The sequence below is a fragment of the Podarcis erhardii genome, assembly GCF_964252035.2.
Source record: "Podarcis erhardii genome assembly, chromosome: 15".
NCBI classification, from domain to species: domain Eukaryota; kingdom Metazoa; phylum Chordata; class Lepidosauria; order Squamata; family Lacertidae; genus Podarcis; species Podarcis erhardii.
In genome coordinates this window covers 30125402-30131401 of record NC_138505.1, presented here as the reverse complement: position 1 = coordinate 30131401, position 6000 = coordinate 30125402, and the positions used below count along the sequence as shown (strand labels likewise).

The following is a 6000-nucleotide window of genomic DNA, read 5'->3' as shown; positions in this document are numbered from 1 at the left end:
CTCCCTCAGCCTGAAAGCAAGATGAGTGCCGCAACCCCATAGTTGCCTTTGACTGAACTTAACCATCCATGGGTCCCTTAAAAAGGTAATGGTAAAGGACCCCTGACAATTAAGTCCAGTCACAAACGCTCATCTCGCTTTACAGGCCAAGGGAGCCGGCATTTGTCTGCAGACAGTTTTTCTGGGTCATGTGGCCAGCATGACTACACCGCTTCTGGGGCATTGGAACACCAAAACCAGAGCAGAGCACGGAAACGCCGTTCACCTTCCTGCCAGAGGTGTACCTATTTATCTACTTGCACTTTTTGGCGTGCTTTCGAACTGCTAGGTTGGCAGGAGCTGGGACAGAGCAATGGGAGCTCACCTCGTTGCGGGGATTTGAACCACTGACCTTCCGATCGGCAAGCCCAAGAGGCTCAGTGGTTTAGACCACAGCACCACCAGCGTCCCTAGGGGTCCCTTTGATACTTGAACACCCCACACTCATGCCTAACCAGTTCCTGGAAACTGCAGGAGAGGAGAGTACAGTACTCTTGTGTTTGGGTCCTACTTGCAGGTTCCCCACAGGCATCTGATTGGCCGCTGTAAGAACAGCATCCGGGCCTAGATGGGCCATTCTCCAGCAGGCTCTTCTTATGTTTTTACTAGCATTGTGTTTTCATTCTCCACCCCCACCCCACCAAGCGAATTTTGGGGGAGCAGGGTCAGTCACTTTCCTGGAGACTGCGGCTGGAGAGCGAAGAGGGGTAGGTATCCTGTGGTCCTCCAGATGTGGCTGAACTTCAACTCCCATCTGCCCCAGCCAACGTGGACGGTGGTCAGGGGTGATGGGAGTTGTAGTCCAACCACAACCAGAGGGCCATAGGTCCCCCATCCCCAGGTCTTTACAGATTCTGCCGACGTATTTTGTTTAGTGAACCAAAATAGAAGGATTTTAAAAAACCACACGCTTTACCTCCCCTCGTGTCTGTTCAATTTATTACAAAACTGCAAAGGGGCGTTTAGTGTCATGATACAATATAAAATAATTGTGAAAATACCGTTGTTCTTTCAACCGAGGAAAAACAAAACCTGTTCCGATAGAAAAGGTTGCTAAATTAGTACCTGAAAAATTCAAGGCGGATCTTCTAGGAGGCCTCTGAGAATATTTGGCATGTTAAGACATTTGCATGATTTTAAGGCATCGCGGGTAAAAGGATGGCTCATCCTCCCCCATCACTTTAGTGTTCTGTACCGTTTATTTGTATTTTTATAATAATAATAATAATAATAAAAACCAGGAAGCACCAAGGGGAATTCTACCCCAGAGAGCCAAAGCACAGGTGACAACACAGCCTTCACTGACCTAGCACCTGCCAGATGTTTTGCACTACAATTCCCACTAACCCATTGGCTCGGGCTGGTGGAAACCGTACGCCAACACATCTGGAGGGTGTTAGGTTGGCAAAGACTGGCTTACAGAGACAGACATCTTTTTTGGTGAGAGAAGAATGTTGGTCCCATATGCACTTAAAGTAGCATCATTCCATTTTAAACAGTCATGAGTTCCCCCAAAGAATCCTGGGAATTGCGGTTTGTTAAGGGGACCGAGAGTTATTAGGAGACTCCTATTCTCAGCACTCTTAACAAACTACACATCCCAGCATTCTTTGGAGGAAGCCGTGACTGTTTAAAAGTGGGGTGGTACTGCTTTAAACATACAGTGCGGACGGGGCTGTTCTAAACTAGCAACAAATCACACAATGGTTACACAAAGCCTAAACAAAATGTAGTTAGGAGACTGCAGACATTTATGGTAAACAGGTCACCGCGTCTTTTAGTAAGAAAGTTGCCACACACACACAAAAAAGGTATCATGTTAGCCTAGCTAAACAAAACGCAACATGGTTCATCAACCTACTCTCAAAGCCTACTGCATATAAGATGGCATATTTGCTTTTGAATTAAAAAAAAAAAAGAAAGGGAAAGATAAGGAAAAGTAAGTCCCACATTATAAGCACGAGCATATTATTACCAACAGGGTGATATAAGCAACATGATTAAGGAGAGGTATATATATATATATATATATATATATATATATATATATATATGGGGAGAAGAGCTGCTTTTCAATATGATCTTCAAGACCGCCAGCTGCTCCTCGTAGCATCCAGCCTTGCGTCCAGGAATGATCCATTGGCGTTTCACTAGTGTCACCGTTCAGTTTCAGATAAAGCACTGACCCATTTTAAGAGCATTGAGTAGCCACTGTAAGAAAAAGAAGAAAAGGCCATAGACTTCCTTCCACAGGTAGATCACCCTGTGTAAACGAACACAGCACAGATCCATTCTATTGAAAGAAACAGAAAACTTTCCCATGGACACAATTCCCTGGTATTGGCTTTCGTGCTCTCAATGCAGGACATGCCCTCCCCGCTGATATACTAGAGCTCCCCTCAACCAGTGTTGGCATGCCGCCGGCTCCAGAAGACTCACCTGTTTACTCAAGCATTTCCCTGAACGGAACCTGCAATTTTACGGTTTTGACAGTTTAAACATTTTTATTTTTTTACTCTTTGTTTTATTGTAATTTTAATTAAGGATAGGTTAATCCCCTGATGGATTTGTAATTGTGTATTTTAATTATGTGTTGACTTAATTATGTATTGATTTGATTGTGCATTGATTTCATAGTTGCAAACTACTTAGCAGCCATTCTGGCATCTGAATTAAATAATAATAGCAGTTACTAAACTTCCGAGCAGTTCAAACATACAAAGTTTTGCACATGCTGTCTGCCTCCAAATCATGCGAATGATACCAGTGTGTGTGTGGTGTTTTGTGTGTGGGTATGCGTAGGCTGCCTTGAGTCCCAGTCTGGGAAAAAGGCAGGATATTATCTGTTATTGTTATTATATTGTCAATTTAGCCCTTTCAAGAGTTAGGCACCACACACGTTTTTATTTTTATTTTAAGAAGGGGAGGAACCTGAAAAAAAAACCCTATCCTGCCAATTTCCTGGAAGCAGACTAAAATTAAGGGAATGCTACCTAAATTTGCTCCAGGGCAGATTACATTTTATTAGACACAATCCAGAAGCAGCGGCATCTTGTTTTTCCAGTTTCTTTGAGAAAGTGCCAGTTGTGCTGGGTTAGGCACTGTGTCCTAATTGAAAAACAGGGCAAGAGCAAAATGGGAAACGAGGAATCTGAGTCCAGAGATCTTTGGCAAGGGAATTAGGCTAGGGAGGGTCTGAAGAACCGTAAAAAGAGAGGGCAGGGCTGCAGACCCACCCTCCCCTCACCCCGGGACTATCTCAGGTTTCCACTTTGAATTCCCAGATTTGAAAACGTCAGCCTTTTTATCCTTCTACTTGGGGAGATATTTTTTTTTAAAGCAGGCTGGCCATATTCTGCTAAATTACTCACCAAGGCATAGTACAGTTAGAGAACTTTAAGCCAGGGGTGGGGAATGTCAGGCCCAGGGCCCAAATGCAGCCATCCAGGCCGTAGAGCTTTAACCAAGCCATACCCTGTTTTCCCCAGACCCTCAATGGCCCTGCTTCACACATCCTGGGGGTGATGAGCATTTTAGTCTGCAACATATGGACTGCACGCTCCTACCCCTGACCTAAACCACTGCTGTTGCTGTTTCGAAGGACCTTTGCAACAGTACATGTGGGCTCAGCAGCTGCAACCAGCTCTAAATTCTGCTCGCTGTAAATGTTGCAGTCTTGCCTTGACACAGTTGGTTTCCTCGGAAGAGTCATATTTTTAAATCAGACGTTATACACTGACAGATAAGTGCTGGAACGGCAAAGTTAACAGGTTGACAACTTAACATGCCTTTATTTATTGCCGAGGCCATGAAAGGACAGAGCAGTCAAGCTCTGCTCCTCCATGCCTGGATCCAGCCCCAGTTTAGACTCCTCCCAGCTACCAATTGCCATGGCGGAGGTAATCAGAGGGAGAAGCTGTAGCAGGCCCTCCACGGTGCTTACTTCCAGACTCCATGACCTGCTGAATTACTGCCTGCCGTAATTCAGGGGAGGGATTTGGGGAAACAAAGTTGAGATAGGCTAACGACCATCCCTGAAAGAGTGCGCTGTTCGAATTCCATATTTTGATGTTAGAACAAAGTTTGTGAGGCATCGCAGCATGCAAAAGAAAGTGCTGGAGGTGGGTAGTCTAAGGGCTAGGCCAGCGTTTCCCAAACTTGGGTCTCCAGCTGTTTTTGGACTACAACTCCCATCATCCCTAGCTAGCAAGACCAGTGGCCAGGGATGATGGGAATTGTAGTCCAAAAACAGCTGGAGACCCAAGTTTGGGGGGGGGGACTCAACTAGGCACTTCAGTTCAGTTGAACCTGCAGTTAGGTCCTGCTTAAGTTAGGGGCTTCCTGTAGGAATTTGGCTGGCCACTGTGAGAATAGAGTGCTGGACTAGGATGGGCCTAGGATTTTTCTGTTCTCATCTACTGAACTGCAGCCACAAGCCTTGCAGTTACTCCAAATAGGTTTCACATTCAGATGAGCACCAGGACATTTACTGGTCTGAAAGCCCTGGGTTTCTCCGTTCCTAACAGGTTAACAGCTAACCCATCTGGCATCTCCACTAAAGCAAAATAAAACGGCTTTCTTCAACCTAGTGCCTCTCCAGAAGTTCTGGACTATAACTCCCATCAGGCCCAGCCAGCAGGGCCGTGCTGACTAGGCCTGGCAGGAGTTGCATTCCAAAATACCTGGATGGCACCAGGATGGGGAAGTCTGCTTGCCCTGCTTCGATCCAAATCCGTTAAGCTGTTTTATAACGTGACTGAATTGCAGAATTCTGGCGGGAGGCCACTTCATACCCTTGTATATTTATGCAGCTGTGCTGGGAACATAGTTGAGCAGTCCAGGTAAGAGCAGAGGAAGATGCAAAAAATATTTGGGACATTCGCCTCAGAGGCAGGATTGACAGAAAACCAGGGGCTTACATCACCAGGGAAACAGCAGGTGCAAGGGTTTGTCACGAATCTCTCAAGACCTAGCACAAGAGGCCAAAACAAAACCCTTGGTCCACTGCAACTGAGTATTATGAATGTAAATGTCATAAGAAGCCCTTGGGATAGAAAAGCATACTTGCAGGAAGCGGTGTAGATCAAGCTAAATTGGCTGCCTCTTCGTTGATGAGCAAGGGTTAAATCCTGCTCTGTTCAGCACTCTTTCAGGCTAACCTCCTATTGATTCAGGAAGCTGTTTGCTACCACAATCCCCTGCTAAAACTGATTCCACCATCGCCCCCCCCCCCCATTATTTTAGTAGACCAGTCCATGCAAACCTGCATGGGATCCCTGCTAAAACAATGGAAAGCTCCCCTTTAGCAAGGGATTCCAAAGCCCACCCAGCCCTGAATCACAAAGAGGAAGGCATCGGAATCTCTTGCTAGAACAGAGGGGTTTTTTTAACCTGCTAAAATGAGGGAAGAACCTTTCCCTTTTCACAGAACCATGCAAGGTGCTTTGAAGCCCTGACTTTGGGATTTGCCATTATGATGCCATTATGGCACCATGTTTTTGACAGGTGGGGAACCCCACCCACCTTCCGAATTTGGCTGGTGAGTCCAATTCTAATTAGGCTCTGGCCCATGGAGTCAAAAAGCTTCCCCACTCCTGGCCTAACCCCTCTCACAAGGTTGTTGTTCCAGCTGTCGAACCCCACTCCCTTGCCTCAGAGAACATCAGTCAAAGCTGTTGTCTGGTAGGGAGAAGCAGAAGGGGAACACAGATGAGGATAGCAAATGAATAAATCCTGGTGCCATGGGGGACACCATGTTGTTTCTGTCCCCGATACCAGAATGGGGCTCTTTTTTGTGATAATCATTCATAAGCTACTTTGATCACCTCTCAGGGTTACAAAGCAGGATATATTAATCTAGATCAGCAGTTCTCAACCTGTGGGTCCCCAGATGTTGTTGGACTACAGCTCCCATCATCCCTGAGCTCTGGCCTTGCTTGCTAAGGGTGATGGGATTTGTAG

The 6000-nt window shown here is 46.0% G+C and overlaps 1 protein-coding gene across 1 annotated transcript in view; it reads right to left on the bottom strand.

Annotated features, from left to right (window-relative positions):
- Nucleotides 1-961: 961 nt before the first annotated feature.
- Nucleotides 962-6000, bottom strand: part of LOC309330892 (septin-2) — a 58637-nt gene continuing 53598 nt past the window's right edge. The window contains exon 13 of the mRNA XM_081842829.1: nucleotides 962-2250. The gene's annotated coding sequence lies outside the window, so the exon portion shown is untranslated. The remainder of the gene's footprint in view (nucleotides 2251-6000) is intronic.